The 22,740-nt window shown below is 34.0% G+C and overlaps 2 protein-coding genes across 2 annotated transcripts in view; both read right to left on the bottom strand.

Moving 5' to 3' along the window:
* LOC118740952 (ubiquitin-conjugating enzyme E2Q-like protein 1) overlaps positions 1–21,764 on the bottom strand; it is a 73,923-nt gene extending 52,159 nt beyond the window's left edge. Inside the window, exon 1 of the mRNA XM_036472724.1 lies at positions 21,725–21,764. The gene's annotated coding sequence lies outside the window, so the exon portion shown is untranslated. The remainder of the gene's footprint in view (positions 1–21,724) is intronic.
* The window catches only part of LOC118740951 (ubiquitin-conjugating enzyme E2Q-like protein 1), a 49,130-nt gene extending 27,357 nt beyond the window's left edge, over positions 1–21,773 (bottom strand). Inside the window, exon 1 of the mRNA XM_036472722.1 lies at positions 21,725–21,773. The gene's annotated coding sequence lies outside the window, so the exon portion shown is untranslated. The remainder of the gene's footprint in view (positions 1–21,724) is intronic.
* Positions 21,774–22,740: the final 967 nt, after the last annotated feature.

The raw sequence follows: 22,740 nt of genomic DNA, 5'->3' as shown, positions 1-22,740 counted from the left end.
ATTTTAGTGCAGTTTTGACAAAATTATCTTGCTAAAAAATCTTTTGTTACTCTACTTCATTTTATTCCTTTGATTGTACAGGTTGAATAAAAGCTTGTTTTTAAAAAATATTTTTTTTACATTATTTCATTTTATAATTTTAGTCCATTTATAAAACCTTTGTATATTAAAAAGTGTTATTTTATTTTATGTACAAAATTTTGCAATAGATATTAAAATAATTCAACTTGCAATGAGAGAGAACAGAAGACTTGGCAAGCAAAATATTGTTTGCTTTTGTTTTGTATAAACATACATATAGCAGCAGTTAATTTTATTTAAAGAAATGGCGTGTCGTCCATTTCCGCTGTAGCATGGCATATATTTAGGCGCAATATTTAACTTCTTCTGGCGGGGCGACATCTGGAGTCTACAATTTACTACAAATAGCTTTGCTACACTACCGCCACGGTGCGCCGGCTGCTTTAACAATTTTATAGTGGTTTTACGTTCTTTGGCAAAACACGCTCTGTTAGCCATAAATCTTACTATTTTTTGACCGCCTTTGAATCAAGATCCCTGGACCATATGGGGAATTCATTTATATTTCAAATTGCATTGTCATCGTGATTGGAACTATGCTGAAAATTTCAAGCCTCTAACTTGTCGGGAAGTCAGTTTAAAATCGATTGGAAATTTCCGCGATTTGCGCGGGATGACCAAGTTAAATAAAAGCTTATAAAAAATGGTAGAAGTGATAGCTATTTCGGAAATCACCACAAATGAAAAAGTGGGGAAAAAGCAACGATAATTTACAAGGCGAACTAGCACAGTGCGTAGGCAACTGGCTGAGTCAGTGGGATCGTCGGTTCGAATCCTACTGAAAGAGGTCTGTTGAGGAAATGTGGTGATTTCCGAAATAGCTATCACTTCTACCATTTTTCCAAATTATTGTTGCTTTTCCACAATAAGTTTTTCATTAAAAACGCCCTCAAGCTCAATAAAATTTTTTGAATATAATTGTTATAAGGCCATAAAATAACAAAAACATATAATTAAAATTTTGATTTAGCTTTTTTTAGCTTTATTTTTTTGCCTTCTATTTAATTGCTATGCTACAAAAAATTTTTAGTCTTTTTAAATGCTCAAACTTTACATACATGTGTATAATCTTCTCATTAGGCACTCCGCGTATATAATTTATACATATATGAATAATACTCGTATGTATTAGTATTTTTCATTCAATAAGCAAAGCATAGTATTGAAAAAATGACCGCTTTTTTCTTAACTTAAAAATATGGAACCGTTTTTTTTGAAAACGCAATTTTAGGAATAACCTGTAAGCCGATTTCAGGAATAATGGAACACAATAATTACAAACTTATTTGGCGACCCAGCCTAATGCATATATGAATGTTTTCACCAAACTCTAGTATTAAGAGCGGTAAGCGGATGCTGGGATAGAGTCAACATACAGCCAGTCAACTTTTCGCTTTTATCCTTGCGAGTCAAAAGCCAATTTATTTGACCTTGAATTGCCTTGTTTTATTTATATATATACCTATGTATACACACATACATAGATAAGCATGTTTAGGTAAGCGCATATGTACATTAGACCTCTGCATAAGTTGATTCAAACTTCCAGCCAGACAGAGTACAGTACATTTGGATATTCTACTTCATATACAAAACACTCAGCGTTCTGAATTTTGTAATTTATGAAAATTCATTTCGGTTTAAATTTTCTACCTTCAAATGGAAGAATGTCAATGAATGAATGAAAAACACTCAAATCGTTCAAACTCATTTTGGTAACATATTTTTCTACAAACAAGTTTTTTCCGTATAGAAAACTTGCTGTTCTATACACATGAACGCCTGGTAGTGGGAATTGAAGAATCATTTATAGCAAATTAAAACTGTGCATATAAAATTGACATTGAGAAAATGGACACATATTTTTCGGCTATTTTAGAATGGACGTACGTATGTACTCGAACATTTAAAGTTAGTTGGAAAAATATATATATATGGATTGAATTCGATGGTCGCTGTGTATGATTTTTCGTCCATATTTTTTATTACTACGAGTATAATGATAATGGTAAAATTTTGTAAGTTATACTGGTATAATAATTAAACGAAATATGGACTTTTGACAGCCAAAACCATGCTTCGCTTTAATCACCTTTTCCATGGGCGGATTGTAAAATACCAGTTTGGTTCTAAAGGGACACTGTCTCATCTATCTCACGCGTTCAAGATAGGACTTACACAGAGTGAAGAATGCATGGCAGATTTCGAAAGATCAGGACTGACTAATAACTAAAAGAAATAGCAAATCAAAGCACAACAAATTGCTAAGCCGTGTAAAATATGAATCATGACTATAGGCCTCCATTTTCTTGGTAACACTAAACTAATTGTCTATGTGAGATCGTATGGATCAGCCAAGCTAATATAACCTCTATATCTCAACCGAAAGTCAAAGTTTTATTGTGCGGGGTTATATACCCAGGCAGCGGAAATATAATTATTTATGCATTAAGATAATTGAAACCAATTCCATTTTTACCCAATGGTTCTATTTTTCAAGTAACAAAAATGTATGTATGTAGGTATGTATGTGGGAAGCTTAAAAACAAATTCATATTCATAAAGAAAATGTCATTCATATTCATTCAATTTGTTTCACAACGTTTGAACGTTGCTATGTCGATACTTATGTATATCAACACACCTATTCATTTAAATTCAATAAAATTCAAAGCCAATCACATTCAATCAATTAGAATATAAATGATTGATTTGTCGTTTTGAGTGTATTCATGCAGACGTCTAATGTGCATACATATACATTTGCGTCATACAAAAATTCACAAATGCCGACGCAGCCTCCCAGAGTACAAGTAAACAACATACATATAAAGAATATGCTTAGAAAATAATGTAGATACTTCACAGGATAACCGATGGGTTGGCTTTTATAACTGTAAATTATATTTTGTGGTATGCCTTCGTCTCCTGAAAATCATGGCAATATGCTGTAAACCAGTAACATACACATACATACAAATCAAGGTACAACGCCTAGTCATATGCAACAAAATTGTTTTAAACGCTAATACAATGGTGAAATTTTATATGAAACTCCATAAAGGAAAACAATATCGAAATATTTTCTGTAAATTTACTTACGACGTAGGTAGAGTAGTCCAATAAGAAAATCTTGTGGTTATAACTATTGTGTTTTTGTGCATAAATTTGAATTTATATTTATCTCGCTCTTTCAAGCAGGGCTGGAAGCTCTATCCGCATAATACAAAATCCTAATATCCGGATAAAAAAAAAATACAAAATAAATCCACGAATTTTCATTCTTAGCGATTTGAAAAAAGAGATCAAAAGTAAATAAATATTTGGCGATTACACTTTAGCCAAGTGTTTAGCCGACCCATTGCTCCAATTTGTAGTGTGCGTCTTTTGCTAATTTAGATGTTGCTTGGGCCAGGTATCGAACCCAGGTCGTACCGAGTGGTAGAACGCACATTTACATGGTCAGCCGCGGCAGCCCCCACGCGCGGGAAATCTGTTGAAATGACAGTCGCAAAACGCCTTCAGCGTGTCGTTTATTATTAGCCGCCATCGATTCGCCACTTCTCTGCTCGATATGTTTGAGTTCCGGTCGCTTAACAAAAAAATTTATGTGTGGACGCAACAACAAAGTTAGCTAGCAACGATGGACGATAGCGAGTTTGGTTGTACCTCATTGGTTTCGTTCGTTTCGCCACTCGCTAACTGTTGGCGAGTCGATGTCAGCTATTATTCCATTGATCTGCTTGAAGTCTAATTAAAAAGATCATATTTTATATGGCAACTATAAGTAATGCGTCACATATTTCTTACTATTTTTCCATTTTTCGGCTAGGATATTTATGGAAACTGCTCAACGAAAGAGTGAAGTATTCATGCATATTTACAACGTATTAGTATTCATAAATGCAAGTAAAGGAGGGGAAGTGTTTGCGTATATGGACCTCTTCAGGCCATAGGCATCAATACAGCATACATTTTTGGCAACGGCATTGCTTAACGGAAACCGAATACGACACTACATAACGCAAAATGACGTCAATGACAAAGGCACAACTACGTTGGTAATGGCGGTGAATATATTTGTAGAAAGGTGTAAATAGGGATTTGTTTTCTGTTAGCTTTGTTATGTATCCTTACCTTTAATAATTTTGTGAATTAATGCATAATATTTTTGGAATGACTTCTAATTAAGATTGTTGTTGCATAAGGAAAGTTACTTTAATAAATTGGAATTGCTAGTATCTGAAGAAGGTAATCTCCATAGGGTATCATTACGTAATTACGCTTTATCATTCTTTAAATACTATACGTATATATACTATGTATATACAAATATATTTACATTCATACATATGTATGTATATATTCCATAATGTGGCAAAAACAATTTGATAGAAATCAGTAAAACAAAGTCAGCCAAGCATAAAAAATGAAATTTGATCTATACTTGTATATATACATATATATATATATGTATAAATAGGTAACAATTCAAGTGTGTTTAAAAATTGGTCAAATAAATTTGATAAACGATTTAAAATGGTGTATCATAGACCAAAGTTGGAAAACTTTATGTTACATAATATGACCGAAAATACGGTATGTTTAATACAAATGTCTTTTACACTTCTCGTACATGAAAGTCCTCAAAAATTTGTGTCAAAAAATTTATTTTCTGGTTGAAAGAAGCTCATAATACTAGTGCCAGAAATAAAAGAGGCGCATTAATTTGGCCAGTTTTGTCTATATTCCTCATATTACATATAATTAACTGCATATAATGGGCATTTCTCTGACGTCATGATTTTTTTTTTAAATTACTTTACAATTTTAAAGATATGATTAATTCCAAAACTTATTTAAAAAATTCAGTGCAGTGTAAAACAAAAATATGTGTACCAAATAAAATAATTTTTGGGGTTAAAAATGTCCCTTTAATCAATTTTATATTTTTATGCTAATAAAGATAGTCCTTAACATATAATTTTTTCAAAAATAAGAATTGCAAAATTTCAAGGATATTTAGGAAAAAAATTATAAAAGGTTATTTTCAATACCTACCCGTCATTTACGCACCAAAAACTGTAATCTGTTTTAGCTCTACAGAATCTTCTCTTTCAATTGATACCCATACTGTTTGTTATGTACATTGCACTGAAATTTTTAAAGTATTTTTTGAATGAATTCACATCTTTCAAATTTCAAAGTTTCTTTTAAAAAATCCTGACGCCAGAGAGAAAAAATAAGAACGCAATTTTGCTATATTTCGCCCTTTTTTTGTGCAAAATTGCTTGTCGCAAGGTATTATATGTATGTATATTGAGCTACACATTTATAAAAAAATATTAAATATTAAATAAACAAAAGAAATATAGCCAAAACTGGTCAACATACGGCGTTTCTATTATTTCCATCAGGGTAAATTACAAATCCCGAAAATCGCGGGATTCTAGGCAATAATCCCGAGATTTTCGGGACTTAAAAAAGGCCGGAATCCCGGGATTAACACTCCTACACCCATGCTTACCAAGTAATGGCAGTTTTCGGAAAGGTGAAAAACCTATATGCTCTTGCATTTGCATGTTCGTTGGATTTGTAAATTCACAAACAACACCATGCACACAGTTGCCACGGCAGCAAGCTTAAAATTAGCAAATACAATTCCAATTGCAAATCCAAGACCATTTCCCCAACATCCTGAACAGCCCTTATATTTAATGCGCTGGGTATTTAAAGTTCGGCTTCGTTCAGGAGAATCGGTGCAGAACTTTTTGAGTTTTAAACATCCGAACAAACCAGGATCAATTTTCATATATACAGATATGTGTATGCATATGTATGCACATATATTAAACATTACTTAACGTATGAACGATTACCAATAAAGTCATCATCCTTCCTTTGCTTTGCTTCCTGGTATTTTTTGGTCTACAAAAGTTAATAATGATTGTTACCGGCAATATTACAGCTACATACATATACAACAGCAATTGAAGAAATGGTATACAATCATTTGTCCTTTACAATATATGTACATATGTATGCTCTAAATAAAATATACAAGTAGCTATGAGTACACGTTTATAAAAACTGCATTAACAACACACTTCCTTCCTTGTTTCCCTTTCTACGCATTCGACTGGCTGGAAATAAAATATTGTGCTTTAGTGACGCACAATGAACACACGCATGGCTAGGTGAAGCTACGGTTATTTTGGTATTGTATAGGCAAGGGATAAACACTTTTATACTCATTGCATATACATATGTATATGTATGTATGTGATCACAAGCCATAACAGCTTGAGTCGATAGATTGACTTTAGTATACTGTTTTATTTCCAGCCTGGGACCCGAATGAAATAAATTTCGGTGCCAGTAACTCACCTATCAAGTCTCATTAGAAAGTTCTTTGTGGTTTAAGTAATACAAGGAACGACGCATTATACTAAACTCTAATAGCCCAGTTATACATGCTTGCACTGCTTTACCATTTTACGTAAAAATCCAGACCCAACAGAATTCTACATGTTAAGCAGTGATCGGACTTAAAAAAAAATTTGTGTGGTAGAATCTGAAAAAAAATGTGGTAGATATCAAACTTTGTACAAAAATTTAAAAAATTCTGCAAGGTTTTACCTAAATTGCAAACATTTTAATTAGAATTAAAAAAAAAATAATTTTAGTATAATAAAGTGCAAGATTGAAGTTGCTAAAAATTGCGTTGAGTTTTGGCAATTTTTTTCCTTGACAGTGTAAAGCAGTTCCTTCCATATCAAGATATTTTTCGAACATATTTTGAAAGATTTCTGCAACCTTGCGGAGTGCTGCCAGCTTTTCTTTTTATCACATGTGGCACGATCCAGAAACCGCTACTTGGGATTTGCCGATTTTGACAATTCTCAAGTAAAACTAAACAACGCCTCGGAAACTTTAGATGCCCTGAAATTGGCTAATACTTTCACAAAAAATCGCTGTTTTTTTAACATTTTCGCTATTAATTCTGTTTATAAATCATATATTTTGCAATTTAACAAAATTGAACCCCGTTTCCTGTCTAAAAATTTAATATTGAGAAAATTTATTATTTTGCAGTTTATTTTATCCTCCCAGTCTGCCTTTTGTTAGTGTTTTTTTCTCTTAAAATTAAGAAAATTATGTCCACCAAAAATAAAACTACTCAAAAACGAGAATATGTGATAGATTTCAGACCTTGTGTGGTAGATGCGCAAAAAAGTGGCAGATCTACCACAATGTGGTAGAAGTCCGATCACTGATGTTAAGTGGTATGCGTTGCGTAACCGCTTACACGCAAAGCCCATTTAACAGATTCTTATGTGACAACTCTCATGCATAACTGGGCTATAACTCTCGACTTAAGCTGTTATGGCTTGTGACCATAGATGTATACATACATACATACATATGTACGTACCATATTCCTGATGACAATGATGGCGGGAAGAGTAACGATAGATATTTATGTACATATGTACATGCATACAGAAATATGCATGTATATTAATCACGACGGCGAAAACTGTACCAATATATACATACATACATATATGTATGTACATGCACTGATAACGATAGCAATCAGTTAGTTGGTATTTGTGACCTTTTTAAGAGATGATAGCTCCGAATTTTCCCAGATTATGACTGCAGGCAGGTTTTAGCCAAATAAACACCCTTGCCAATGAAACATTTCATCAGATTAGAAACCCCCGCCCCTTTGAGAATTGCGGCAGCAATGTTTTTGGAGGCATGCATATGGTAATGTCCTCGTGAGAGCAAAGGCAAACATAACCGTCATCCAAGAGAAGCCATCGTTGGGGCAAGCTTGGAAGGCCATAATACCTTGCAACCTCTAAAGCTGTCATGTAAACAAATACAAATTTTGGACTGTATTTGTGCTGAGAAAGGGACTTTGTCGGCAGCTACATTTCGTGAACGAACATCTCGCCCTAATGCGCACTGAATCCAGATTTTTCAGTATCACGCTGATTTGTACAGTTGAAAAATTCAGCCTCCAAGACGAAAAGTCCTCTAACGGCCTGGGGGGTGATTCAGCCTGTTTAAGGGCCGGTTGTTCAATGTCTGATTATCACTACTTGCCGGTAAAACATCATTATATACGTTTTCGACATCATGCATATAACATGTGATCGATAAAGCAGTCGTTTTATTTAACCGGAGCTTCTACCTCCGATTAGTGCTAGTCAGACATTGAACAACCGGCCCTAAATCTGATATAAGGTATTAACTATAGTGTATTGAGAGAAAGGCTAAAGCCTACCATCAACGCATTGATTGTACTTTATCAATCCACCATAAAAAAGGTATTCAGCATATGTCGAATCTCGGAAAATACTCGCGAGAGAAGGCTGTACACGTACGATGCGATATCTGAAATGCCTATCCCTTCCAAACGCATACAGCAAATCTGTAATAATTGGGAACAACTTCTCCAAACTGTTTGATACCAAACGACCTTCCAAACAAGTTGACTCTCTATGGTGTTATTTCTTTAACCTGATTTCAGATAAGATAATAAGAGGTGTAGAATTTAATCCCTCTGGTACTTTCTTCTATAAGAGCGAACAAGTCGCACACCGTCTTCAAAAAAGTCACAACTCAAAATTTGGCATTTTTGAAATTATGCGTTAAAAAATGTACACAGAGCTTTTATTTATCTTTCAGCAAAAGCTGGAGCAAATTTTTGTTATAATTTGTTAAAAAAACCTAAGGTAAAGTCGCCCTTGCCCATATGATTAGCAAGGTGCTACGAAATAGTTTTTCGCATTTTCTGATGAACGTATTATTTTGAGTTGTGACTCTTTTGAGGACGGTGTGCGTATTGCTTGGGTATCCCTGTAGGAAAATCTCTAGTTCTGAACTGGTGAGCTTCTAGTACATTAAGACCCAGTATTTGTTCGCGTTGAATCTCTTTTGCATGCAAACAAGTGGCGAATTTAATATGGCGATGTTCTAGGGAGTGCCAATTGCTCCCCGCTGCATCCCTTTTGCGATAGTTCCGAACTTGTCACCTTAGATATAGATTTCTAATAAAAAAAGTAAAATAAAATAGTTTTTTTTTTAAAGTATCACATTTTGTTGATTTTGGACTGGTGGGGATTAAGCTACTATCTATCGCACTGGTTCGCTTTTGGCGATAAAGATCTAGTACGGAACTATAAACTTGATTCACTAGTCTGCGGTTTCCCTGCAGGGATGTCACAGCAATATATTTTCCACAACAGCGCGCCGTTTGTTCTGTCTTCACAAACAAAACTCGTGGGTGCGGTGACGAACAAAGTGTCTACCACCATCAAACAAGCGGTCAGAGCTGTGCGGCTAGTCACCCACGTGTGTAGTTGTTAACAGTAATGATTTTGCCATAGTAAAGAACTTTTTCTGTCTGTCTTGAAATCCAAGAATCTTTTTAGCCAACAAGTGCTACTTTGGACTGAGTGGGTGATTGTGCAGGAAAGTCCTCTATCGATGAATTGAAATTACACTTTATATGTATATAAATCCTCCATCATGCCCGCCCGGCCATCCACACGATGACATCATCTGATGAGACGGCTCATGGATTATTCGAGAGAAAGATTCCGCGGAAGATTTATAGCCCTTTCTGAATTTCTGGCGGGCAGTACCAAAGATGATGAAGCGATGAACTGTGCGAGCTCTGCAAAAACAGGCATATGGGCATTAGGGTGGTCCGAAAATGCATTTGAAAAAGTAAACTCTGAATTTGTATACTCTCACCTCTCTAGGATTGTTGTATACCAAAAAACATACCCCTATTTATACCCGAGCGCACTTGTGCACAAGGGTATATTAATTTTGTTCACATAACGGTTGTTTGTAACAGCCAAAACGAATCGAGATAGATATAGACAAATGTATACATAAATGATCAGGATGAAAAAAGAAATCGATTAAGCCATGTCTGTCTGTCCGTCCGTCTGTCCGTCTGTCCGTCTGTCCGTCTGTCCGTCCGTCCGTGTACACGATAACTCGAGCAAAAATTGAGATATCTCAACGAAATTTGGTATGTAGATTTCCCTTAATCCAAGGTAGGTTGGTATTGAAAATGGGCGAAATCGGACTGTAACCACGCCTACTTCCCATATAACGGTAATTTCCAGAAATACGAAAACTGCGATATTTTAGTAACTACTGAAGATAATTCACTCAAAATTGATATTTACAATACTTTTTAGACGAAAAATAAGAATATTATAAATTTTTGGAAAATGGGCGTAGCCACGCCCACTTATGGTTACATGTGAATATCTTGGTAACCGCTGCACCAATTTCTTCCAAACTTGGCACAGTTGTTGGCCTTGATACAGCATACTAAATGGCCGAAAATTTTTAAAATCGGACGACAACCACGCCCACATCCCATATAACGGTAATTTAGAGAAATACAAAATCTTCGATAAATCAGTAAATATTGAAGCTAATTTATTCAAAATTGATGCTTGCAACAATTCTTTACCAAGAAATACGTTTATTGTAAAATTTTGGAAAATGGGCGTGTTACCGCCCACTTATGATCACATATATGTATATCGGTAACCGTTCTACCAATTTGTACCAAACTCGGTATTTTTATTGTGCTTGCCACATAAAAGAAAACCGTTGAAAATTATTGGAATGGGACTAAAATTACGGCCGCTTTTCATATAACGGTAAATTTCAGAAATGCTTGAAACTTCAATAATTCGAAATTTAAGGACGCTAATTTACTCAAAATTGATAAACCCCGGCTTACCATCTAGCGGTAGCTTTCGGAAAGGTGAAAACATATATTTAATACGTGCGCCGGGTATTTAACGTTCGGCTCCGCCCGAACTTAGACTTTCTTGCTTGTTTTTATATTTTATTTTGGAAATATTTGGAGGTCGCCCAAAGCGCTCAAGTTTTCCATGTATTTTATATCAACAACTTTTCGTAGAAATGGTTAGAATTCTTGAAGTCAATATTTTTCGTTCGGAAAACTCGTTTACTCTTCAGGAGATTCCCGATAATAATACTCAATTGTTTATTCAACAATTTTTTCATAGTAACTATGTATATTTGTTAGGTCTGCCAAAACCCTCAGAAAATGCAATGGGGGAGCCTATACACAATTTTTAGTATTAAATATGGTTCTCTTGAAGATAACCGGAATTTTTCGATCGAACAATATGGATTTTCAAGAATTATTTTCCATTTTTACCAAAAGTTGTTTATTCCCATATAAAATACATGGAAAACTTTTCGGTATAGAACAATCCTAGGGGGTGAAAACATACAAATTCCGACTTTACGTTTTTTTGACCACCCTAATGTATATACACAGTATAGTGTATTAGTGTAGCTAATTAAGATGCAGCGACTTCACTGAAGAAAGAACTTCAAATTTTTAAAATCCTTTTTTTTTTTAAGTAGGTATTTGTAGCAGTATTTTGTAATAATGAAAATGTGTAACGATAAAAACTGTTCAAAAATTGTCGAACTAATTTGTATACAAATAACCCTTCAATACTGCATTGCAAAGTAGACATTTGCTAAGATATTTTTTTTTTTAGTTTCTGCTCAGCTTTCTTGGTCTACAATGGGGTAAGGACATACAAATACGAGTACATTTATGCAAATACATAAAGAAATTTTGAAAATCATAACCGCGGGTGAATGCCAGCGATTGGGCTTGCGCGTGGCAAACCAACGGAAGGTCTTGGGTTCGATTCCTACCATTGAATGAAATGTCAATATTTGCTACTTTGACGTACATAAATACGTGTACATGACACTTATATATTTTCACAAGTATTTGGCCGAGTTTCTTTCCAATTTGTGGTGGCGTTTTTTTACTTAGTGGTCATTATAATGAAGCTAGTGGTTATAATGAAGCTTTGAGAAAATGATTGGGTAAGAATCTCCGCAATAATATTAGACAGTATGCACACATAGTGAACTTGGAAAATAACACGTGGACATGTGTCCACATGTGGGTCGAGTTCGTTTTACGGAAACTTTTGAGCCATGTCACTCTGTTCAATGACAAGTTCAATGCAAAGCGTTTACTTAGCCGTATGCATACGTACCCAACTTGCCAAACGCTTTCGTAACGACGTCGTTTCCGACTCGTTTTGGTGAACAATTTGTTCGCCGGCGACTTTCGCCAATCACTCGCCGGCGAACTCGCCGTCAGATGAAAAGAAAAAAAGTCAGCAAGCATTCTTAAAAATTTCAAACTTTTCAATCTGATTTAAAGAAAAAAATATAATATTTCTATAGCTCATACAATTTTAGTGTTAAAGGGTACAAATTTTGTATGGAAAAAATGAATTTGTTTTTGATTTTTTATATTCAATTATATTCAACAATTTTATTGAGCTTGAGGCCGTTTTTAATGAAAACTATTATGGAAATACAGTTGTTGTTATTGTTGTTTTTCCACGATAGTTTTAATTAAAGACGGCCTCAAGCTCAATAAAATTGTTGAATATGGAAAAAATTAATTCGTTTTGACGTCGTTTCGAGTTCCCCCAAACGACTTCACCAAACCAAAAATGACTTTGAAATGTAGATGTTATAGATTATTAGTAAAAAAAGAGTGAGTACCGGTTCGTCAGGCCTTGAAATTAAACGCACGTTTCAGAGAATTTTATGTAATATATGTAATTTTCGATTTTCAGCATTTTTTTGCGTAATTTCGCGAAAAGAATTTTTCGAACAATTAAAAAATTACACCAAACATTGGGAGAAAGGAGAATATTTACACCTATGTAATTTTGTAGTAAAACCTATGATACAAATATTTAAAGATAAAACCGCTCGCTCAATTCGTCGGCCATCATTTATTTTTTGAAATTTGTCTACTTTATAAAATTGAAATTTTCAGATGTTTCAGAATCAAAACAAAAAACAAATAGATGAAAATATTCAAAATTTCTTTTATTTGAGACTGAGAGTGTGAATGTATTTGTGAGATTGAAAATTTGAAAACATTTTTGTTATGTTAGCAAACTCCAAAAATGTTCAGGCTGCCTCTCAGCAGTTTTACCTTCAAATTTTTGTATCATGGTAAAACCTTTGTTTTCTGATAGTGGAAAGCAAGAACGAGTTGCGAGTTTTAGACGTTATAGTCATCCAATCTTCTCTTTATTTTATATTTAGGGTTTTCTAATTAAAGAGAGAGTACAAACTAAATTTCATCGAAATCGCAACCTAAGGAAAATTAGTGCACATCGGCGCAGGTTTACTATTATTTCCACCTGCCTCCATATAGTCGAAACACTGTGCGTCGTAACGACTTCGATTCGATGAGGTATAACGACGTCGGAACGACATTGTGTTTTGAATGGAAAAAACGACTTCGCTTCGACATCGTTTCGAGTTCACCAAAACGACTTCACCAGAACGACGTCGTAACGGCGTCGATTCGAATTCGTCCTCATTCTGTGGCAAATTGGGTATGTATATATATGTATGTATGTATGTATGTATGTACCCCATTGTTCCCCAAAAACCGCCAAAAATGCAATGGGTGGACCCATAACAAATCGCTAGTATTAAAAAATGATAAAATAAACAACAGAGTATTATAATTGGAAGTTTCCTGAAGAGAAAAAGGTTTTTCCGATAGAAAAATAGTGGTTTTCAAGAATTCTATATCATTTCTACGAAAAATTGAGCGCTTTGAGCGAAACTTAAATATTTTTTGATTTCGAAATAAAAAAGGAGGGGGATATCCCAGCAAATATCGAGGTTAGTTATCGATTAGAGAATGATTGGAGAACTAGCTATATTCTCCAATCTCAAACGTAAGAGAATTGTTCACCAGAACGAGTCGGAAATGACGTCGTTACGAAAGCGTTTGGCAAGTTGGGTACGTATGCATACGGCTAAGTAAACGCTTTGCATTGAACTTGTCATTGAACAGAGTGACATGGCTCAAAAGTTTCCGAAAAACTATCGAGAATCATAGCGATCTCAACAAAAATGGGACCATAGTTCTCGACACGAGAAGATATTAACTTTCTAATGGAATTCTAACGTTGATCTCTAATGGGATTCGAACGTGAGTTTCAAACTGCTGTTTTGCTTTATTAAATAAAACGCTTTGTTTGTAAGATTTGTATGAGATGCATTTGCAATAAAATAATAATGAATTATTTGAACTTAAAAATAATTTGAGATTCATTCATTTGGAATATTGCTTATTTACATTTATTTTAATTTTGCGTTGTTTCTCTAATCGTTCTCGAATCGAATTCTAATGTAGTTCTCTAACTTCGTTATCGTCTCGAGAACGATTAGAGAATTACCCTAGTTATCTAATGTAGAAATCCAAATTTTTTTAACGTTAGAGACTGTGTTTGCTGGGATTTTCGATATAGAACAATCCTAGGGGGTGAGAGCTTTAAAATTTCGACGTTAGTTTTTTCACGTGCATTTTTGGAACACCCTAATAGGGTGTACATACAAATTGCTAACTCGTTTTTAAGGTGGAAACCAGGAAAGCCAACTCGTGGGGAATTCCCCGAATTGCGCGGAATTTCAGTTTGCGTGGGGAATCGGGGGATGAACTGGTTTTTTTGTGAGGAATTAGTTGTAACTAATTTTTTTCTTTTTTGCTTCACTAATTTCATAATGAGTTAAAAAGTTGCATAAGAAATACAACTGCAACTAAAGTACTGATTTTACAACCCTGCCAATTATGCAGACAACCGTTGATTTTTTAGAATTTTGTTTGTCGCATTTGTTTTCCTATAGTGAATAAAACAATTTATTTTTATATGGAAGAAAACCGCAACCAACAGCAAACAAAATTCTAAAAGGAAAATTTTTAGCCACTTGAAACTTGCACTTTATTATACTAGAACTGAGTGTGCTATAATACTACATACCCAAAATATTTCTAGGGAATCAAATTAAAAAAGCTCGACATTTTTACGAAAGTTTGTTGAATTTCTTTTTTTTTATATTGCACAAAGTTTGAAACATACATCCAGTATACGGTTTTTATTGGAGGATGAACTATATTTAAAAAAAAAAATAGCTGAAATTAAATAACAAAACAAATAATCTTGAAAATTTGTCAAAATTTGGTGCGACTAAAATTTTTTCGACCACTGTGTGTATGTAAGTATTATATGTACATTTTGTATTCTTTATTTGTTAACTAACTTTAAAAAAGTTTGGTTTGATCTAAGAATACATAGATAAATTACATTTAGAAGAAAAATAAACAGAAAGACCAGCAATATACCAAAATACAAATTTATTTTTAATAAGGAGATTTCTATGGGTGGGAAATTTTACGAAATTTCAGGCAAAATCGGGGAATTCTCAAAAATGAGTTGGCTGCCTTTGTGGAAACTATCGCAGGTCTGTGCAATCGGTCTTTTCTTTGATTTCTCGCCGTCTGTTTGCGAGTTGACATTGTCATGCCAATGCAAAGAGGAATTGGTTGTCCTTTCTTAACGAATTATGAAATTTGGTAAATTGTTAACTCCACATAAAATATTTTTGCTTACTTAAGCGTCATTCGTGAGTTGTACAGCGTTTATAGTTAAGTTACTTTAAAACCGCTTTTTAATAAAAAAAAGGTATATTGTTAACAAAGCAATTACCTGAGCGCAAAGAAAAAAAGATTTTTATTTAAACTCGTTTTCCATTATTTGGTTAAAATCGCATGAAGCTTAATTGAAATTCGTAATATGTAGATTTTCATACAGGTTATGCGAATACATACATATGTAAGCATTTGGACATACATACATATGTATCCTTTATCATGAGCTTAACACGTGTACAAAAAATGTGTATATGGTTACGGTGACCATTTGTACCGATTTTGGCGGGACAGTACCGATTTTGAGAAAATTGTCCCGCTGAATATTTTTTAAAAGTCGGGACATATAGGTGTACCGATTTTTCATATTTGTACCAATTAAGTCCCGATTTTCAGTGTTTTCTTTATTCAGTTATTAAGACTCTCCCTGTAATCCGGCACAAAAACAATTTTTCGTACAAACGAGGCAGCGCTTTCGTTATCACAGAGAACATAGAATAAATATAAGTGAGCTATAAACATAACCAGCATCCTCATTAATAATATATAAGTATAATTAATGAAATTATAAAAAATAATACTTATAGTACCCTGAAAAAATCGTGGATATGAAAACCATAAGCTGTAGATAGAGTGGCGAAAATATAAATAGGGAAGAGACATTTCAGCTTTCTTCGGCTTTTCGCCTTTCGATTATATAATGTTTATCCCTTTTTATGAAAGTGTGCCTCGCTATCTAACAAAAACCATGTAAGTCAGAATTTGAAACTTTGTACAAAAATTAGCAAAATTCGGCAAAGTATCATCAAAATTTTGAATTTTTAAATCAGATTTCTTAGAAACATTGCGAGTATGCAGTTTTGTAACCTAACCCATTCAATTCAAAGTGCAAATTTTAAGTAGCTAGGACTTACCTTTGATATTTGGTAAATTTTGTGGAAGGTGTTGCTCATTTTCTCCATACAAAAAAATTTTTAAACATACTGTGTATTAAAGAAAATACACGAAAAAAAATTGCCAAAAATCAACAGCAGGTCCAAGCATCTTCCAACTTGCAGTTTATTATATTAAAATTTAATGGGCTTCAAAACATAGCATACTCAAAACAATTCTAGAAAATCTGATTAAAAGGTTCCACATTGTGATGAACATTTATACAAATTCGTCGAATTTTTATAAATGTTCTACAAATTTGGAAATTTTAATTAACATTTTTTTTTTAGACAGTAAGTTATATTTTCATAAAAAATAATAAACATTTTAGAATTTTTTTTCTTGGTTTTGTTTTAAATAAAACTGTATTAAGCCTTTTTATTCTAAAAACAAAATTGTATGTTCGGATTCGATGCTTTAGAAATGTCCCGATTTTTGGCCACAGAAATCTGGTCACCGTATATATGGTCCATGTATGTACATATGTATGTATGTATCTACTTTGTCAGCCTTGTTAGTAGCAAGGTGAATATGTGAAGGTTATACCGCTGACTTACGCCGTTCAAGGGCGGAGGAAAAGTTGCGAAAATAAAAATTAAAACTGTCCTTCATCTCATCAAATGTTTTTCTCTATCTAGCCTATATAAGTTAAGGGGAAATTTATTAAATTCATAAAAAATATACATATGCGGGTTACGTACGCAGAGGGGACTATCTACTTTTTATGTTCTTCTTAATTTATGGTTCTATTGAAAAAGTTTGGATGTAATTTTTTTATTTATATTTAATACTAATACAGTGGCTAAATTTAAAAAATATTGCCAAATTATATTCATTTCAATTAAAAACCAAAATGCTCCGAATTTCCTAATTTGACCGCCGGAAAAGTGAAAAAGAGCAGCATATGCATCAACAAAATTGTAGAAGACTTTGACGGTTTGAATTAGTAATTGCAAAGAACATAGATAACTAGGAAGGTGGATATTTAATAGTAGTTTACGTCCCAACAAAACTCGGCTAGAAGGTCACCACTCAGCTGGTGCATTTATATACGTAAGTGGGTGTTACTAGAACAGTTGATTTGATATTTTTTTCTCTACGCTAGTACGGCACAATGTCAGCCAAGATGAAAAGGCGTAGCTTTAGGATTTCAACAAAACGAAATGACGAAAATTATCTCCTATTTTCTTTCGTTTTTACATCCTAAAGTAGCAAAAAGCAATAACAAACTTCTCAAACATTTGGTCAGTTATTTCAAATTTAAAAATCATCCAAATAAATTTTTGATATCCATAAATTGCAGGCAGATGACTTTGACCAGCTGGTACTCTTGCTGCAAGTAAACATATTTTCAGCAAGAATTAGGAACTTTCACTCAAAATCAACTGTCACTTCACGCTCTCAATTTCCCCTACTTTGCAAGTTTTTTTGGACACGCGAACCTCAAATCCTGATAATTTCTGATAACTAACTATCAGGTTGGGGTGGAATTTATTTCTAAATGTATACTTTAAAATAATACTTATATTAGGACTAATACAAGGATAAAGGTAAAGATGAATATTTAGATGAAGGAAAGGATAAAGTCTAAGGGGAAAATAGAGATAGGAATCATGATATGAAAATAAAAAGACGAAGATGAAAGTAAATAGGGGCCCCAAAATTAGCCCCTACTTTTGAACCCAATATAAATTCTGAACCAAAAGAAATAAATGAACGAAACACGATGAAAAATAATCGTTATTCCATACTGTATCAGCGTTTTCTGTGAGTTTACCTTCTATCAATCCCTAAAAATGATTTGGGCGTTTTATGGGGTCCCCCTTATTACAAGGATAAAGGTGAAGGTGAATATGTATATGAATAAAAGAATGAAGATAACAATAAAGAGGAGAATAAAAATAGAGATGAGGATGAGGATAAAAGATGCAGATGGAGAAAATGATAGAGATAGAAATGAATAAAAAGATGGAGAGAGAGATAAAGGTAAAGAGACAAAGATAAGATAAAGAACCAAAGGTAAAAGTACAATTTAAGATGAAGAAATGTTATGTTATGTTGCTATTTTTAGCTATAAAACCTGTGCTTTGCAAAGTTCCTATAAAAAGTCTAGTGCATCGTCGGTTGAGAGGTAGATGTCGCCCTATGCACTACGTACGCTACAGCGGAAATGGACGACACGCCATTTCTTTAAATGAAATTAATAATCTCTCTGTGTGCCAACGCCGCACATTAAATTTCATTGACTAAGTGCGTACATATCATTAAATCGTTAATAGTTGGGCATTAATTAGTCCCAACTAGTCTCATACGGGTACTAATGGAGGTCAATTAGTCTCGACTCATCACTTATGGGTATAATTGGAGATCAATTAGTCCCCAACTCATCTCTAACGGGTACTATTAACGATTTAATGATATGTACGCACTTAGTCAATGAAATTTCATGTGCGGCGTTGGCACACAGAGAGAGTATTCGCCTAACAAAACTGAGCACCCCGGTTCGAATCTCAGCTGGCGCAAATTTTTATTTTTATTTTTTAAAAGTGACTAGTCGCTTTTTATACCCTTTCGGGTATAAAGGTGAACAATTAGTCTCTTCATAGGACATGCTCGAACAAAAGCGAACAGTTCATTCCATATAAAGAGATCAAAAGTGGTATTAGTCGCATGCTCCTTTGCGATTGCTCCCAGAGTCATCCCGGATTAGTCCCATTTTTTGCAGGGATACGTTTATAAATAAACATATACACAACACATACACAAAAACGGCACTCACGTACACAATACATACCAGCTGTTGCGAATATTTGCATGCGCATTCGTTATGCGAATGATTCGCATCATTTTACACATTCGCATTCGCATTCGACATTAGCATTCGCATCAAATGATACGAATGTTTTGCGAATGCGAATGTGTACATGGTGGAAATTCGGCATTACGAAAGACTTTTGTCTTTCGAAAAACTGTGGTGAGTTGAAAGACAGTTACCAGAATTGCCCTGTAAATAAACTCAACTAACCTTAACTGACCTCAACTCAGCTCAGCAAAGCAAATCACAAATCAATTTTATTTCTGAATTGATCAGCGAATCAAATAAATAAAATTTATTTCTTGGTTTGTGATTTGTTAAATTAAAAATTACTTAAGCCAGTGTTATGTTATGTTAAGTTTGGAACGATGAAGAAACGATTCAAGTGAAGTTTCATTTCCTTAGCGCGGCCCCGTTGCAGTCATTCTTTGTGATGCTGAAATGCATGAAGTATGTACATATGTATGTATGTACATATCGAGCCCTAACCGCCAAAAAAACGTAAGCGACATTTTTTGCAAAATTTTATTTTTGATGCAGAAATACATCTAGATTCTCTAGAAACATTTCTGCATCAGAAAGAAAACTTTGAAAAAATGTCGCTTGCGTCTTTTTGGCGGTTAGGACTCAATATATGGGCGAATCCGAGGAATGGTCAACCACAAAGAATGCATGCAATTCGAATTCTCTCATTTTTGTGTCAAAAAAGGCATAGTACAATATATTCTTATTCCACGATTGAGAGAATACAAAGGTTGCGCCGATCTCGGACCGCTATTCCTCTCTTAACGAATTTGACAGAATCGTTGTTTGCATGACGTCACACTGGTGCAACTTGTTTACGTTTTCCTTGCAACATTTTTTCTTCTTCTTCCATTCTTGCTCACGTTTTGGCATTTCTCTCTCGCAATTGCACCAGTGTGACGTCACACAAAAGTTATTCTCAAAAATCCTCTCTGATCGGCGCAATCTTGTATTCTATCATTCTTGTTCTTATTCCATATTTCTTTTCACATTTATTTGAGATATCTGATTTGCCCCTCTTACTTCTTGAAACAGCTCTAAATAGCATTGGTTTTAAGCACTATATCTTTTAATAAAATACATCAATATCGCTTTAAGTAAATCAACTTTCTCAACGGAAAAAAAGAGTAACGTCCGTAACGTAACGTGCCGAATGCACATATACAATTGTTTTAATGTTAATCCAACCTTTAGTTTGATTTTATATCACATTTTGTAAACTTCATTATTTTCTCTTCAAAGTAGTTTTGTAGATTGTGCTCTCCATGCATGACAATTTGCGCAAATCGGTTGACTTTGATGGTCATATCAAAATCCTTTTTCAGTAACGTCCGAACATAAATTTCGAAGGCAAATACACCGATATAAGGTTAATATTATTAACTCAAATTCAAATTTCCATCATTTTGTTGTCATAAGTACTGCTATAAACCTTCCCTTAAACCAGAAAAAATTTTTAACCTATAATATTTTTGACGGCAAAAAAGTTAAAAGAAACGTCCGAACGCAACATCCGCAACGCTAGGATTTGCCCATCTGCTCTAAGGGCATTCCAGTGTCAAAAAAAAAAATGTTGAAAAAAATGTCGCTTACGTTATTTTCGCGGTTAAGGTTCGATACAATCAATGGATTTTTATAGCACTTTATGAGCAACAGCTCTTAGTTATGGTAGCATATGTATCTATTTTTTCAACAATGTAGCCTACCATATTAGCAGGGTGCAAACTTTAGAAAAAATGCCGGCAAATTTTAAATTCCACGTGAGAAGTAAATTATGTTCATAAAATAGTTGGCGTATAGCTTACAGGGTACCGACAATGTTTTTATATTCATTAAATACTCTTACAGTTAGAATTTCAGATCAATTGGGAATTATGCTCTAATTTTTGTGATATGGGGTAGTGTGCATATACATATGTATGTAAGTACATTTTAAATTACTAACACATACATGCATATATACCTACATGCACAAAAAAGTGTGTTTAATATAACAAATTCTGATTTTCAATGCACTTTATTACGGTTTCTAAGAAAAAATTATAGATTGGTACTGGTATGTAAGTAAGTATATTTGTATGTAAATATACTTCCAAAAATCATAGAGAGTAATGTATATCTCTTTATACATATGTATGTATGTATGTATATATTTATATACATGCAAACTTTACTTTATTAAATGGATACAAGTTTCAAAGCTATTGACACTACATTAACGATAAATCACGTCCATTCAAAGTGCAAAGTAGCAGTTAGCATTATATTAAAAATGTAACTTTACACTTTACCTTTTTCGAGATTGCTACACCCTTCTAATGTTGTTTGTTTGTTCTCTGATCGGCCAGCACTTTTTTGATACCCGCCCTATCTCAATCAGATGGGTAAAATCAATGCTTGCAGCCGCACAGGGGCTGAAATCTTATTGACAAAAACACTCAAACTTCAACAGCATTTTACTATGTATTTATATATATACATACGTATGTACTTATTTATGTACGTAGTAAATGCAAAACTCTTGCTTGAATTCGAAACGATTTACACTTTGCACAGAATTACATTGCATTAATTTAGCCCCACTTTCGGTTTGTTTATAGCTATTTTATCATCAGCGTAGTTTTGTATTATTATTTTCATAGGCCCACTGTGCCGCTCGCCGCACCAAACAACCGCTCGCCGTAAAATTCCGTTAACTTGTGTTGCGAAAATGTGAAAACTGCAAGAAATAAGCATTGTTGCTGACCGAGAAGAGCCGAGCACGAATACGTGAAGTCGATGCAGGGTGAACCAAAGAAAAATAAAACCGCGGAAATTATAAAGCATTTAGCACACTCGGTGCCAGTGTTGCTGGTCATATTCGGTTTCCGGTGTAAGGCGGTTTTGCACAAAATTAAAAAAAACCCAAAACCTGATGAAGCAAGAAAATATTTAGAGTCAAAAATTATCACTACTGTGGAATACAAATGAGTATAAGACATTGGATGTACATAAATATGCACCAGTTCTAACTTCCATTCTTACTTATAGAGCGTTAGTATGGCAGAAAGTGGTAAATATGAAACCTCATATGCTCAATTCGCAACAGGTGCAATGTCTATCATGTCTAAAAATATGTAAAGTAAGCACTTGTCGATTCTAGTTACAACTTCGACCGCCGCACAGTGCTGTCAAAATTCAAAAAAGCGGCCAAAATTCGAAGGTTTAAAGAAATGATACGAAATTTGGTAATAGGGGGTTTCCGAGGAAGTTAATTACGTACAGTTCGTACATATACTTCAAAAGTGATAAGTGTTTGTGCAAATTT

This window comes from Rhagoletis pomonella, unplaced genomic scaffold (assembly GCF_013731165.1).
Source record: "Rhagoletis pomonella isolate Grant_MI unplaced genomic scaffold, Rhpom_1.0 Rhpom_scaffold_00006, whole genome shotgun sequence".
Classification (NCBI taxonomy): domain Eukaryota; kingdom Metazoa; phylum Arthropoda; class Insecta; order Diptera; family Tephritidae; genus Rhagoletis; species Rhagoletis pomonella.
This window is presented reverse-complemented; position numbering and strand designations above follow the sequence as displayed.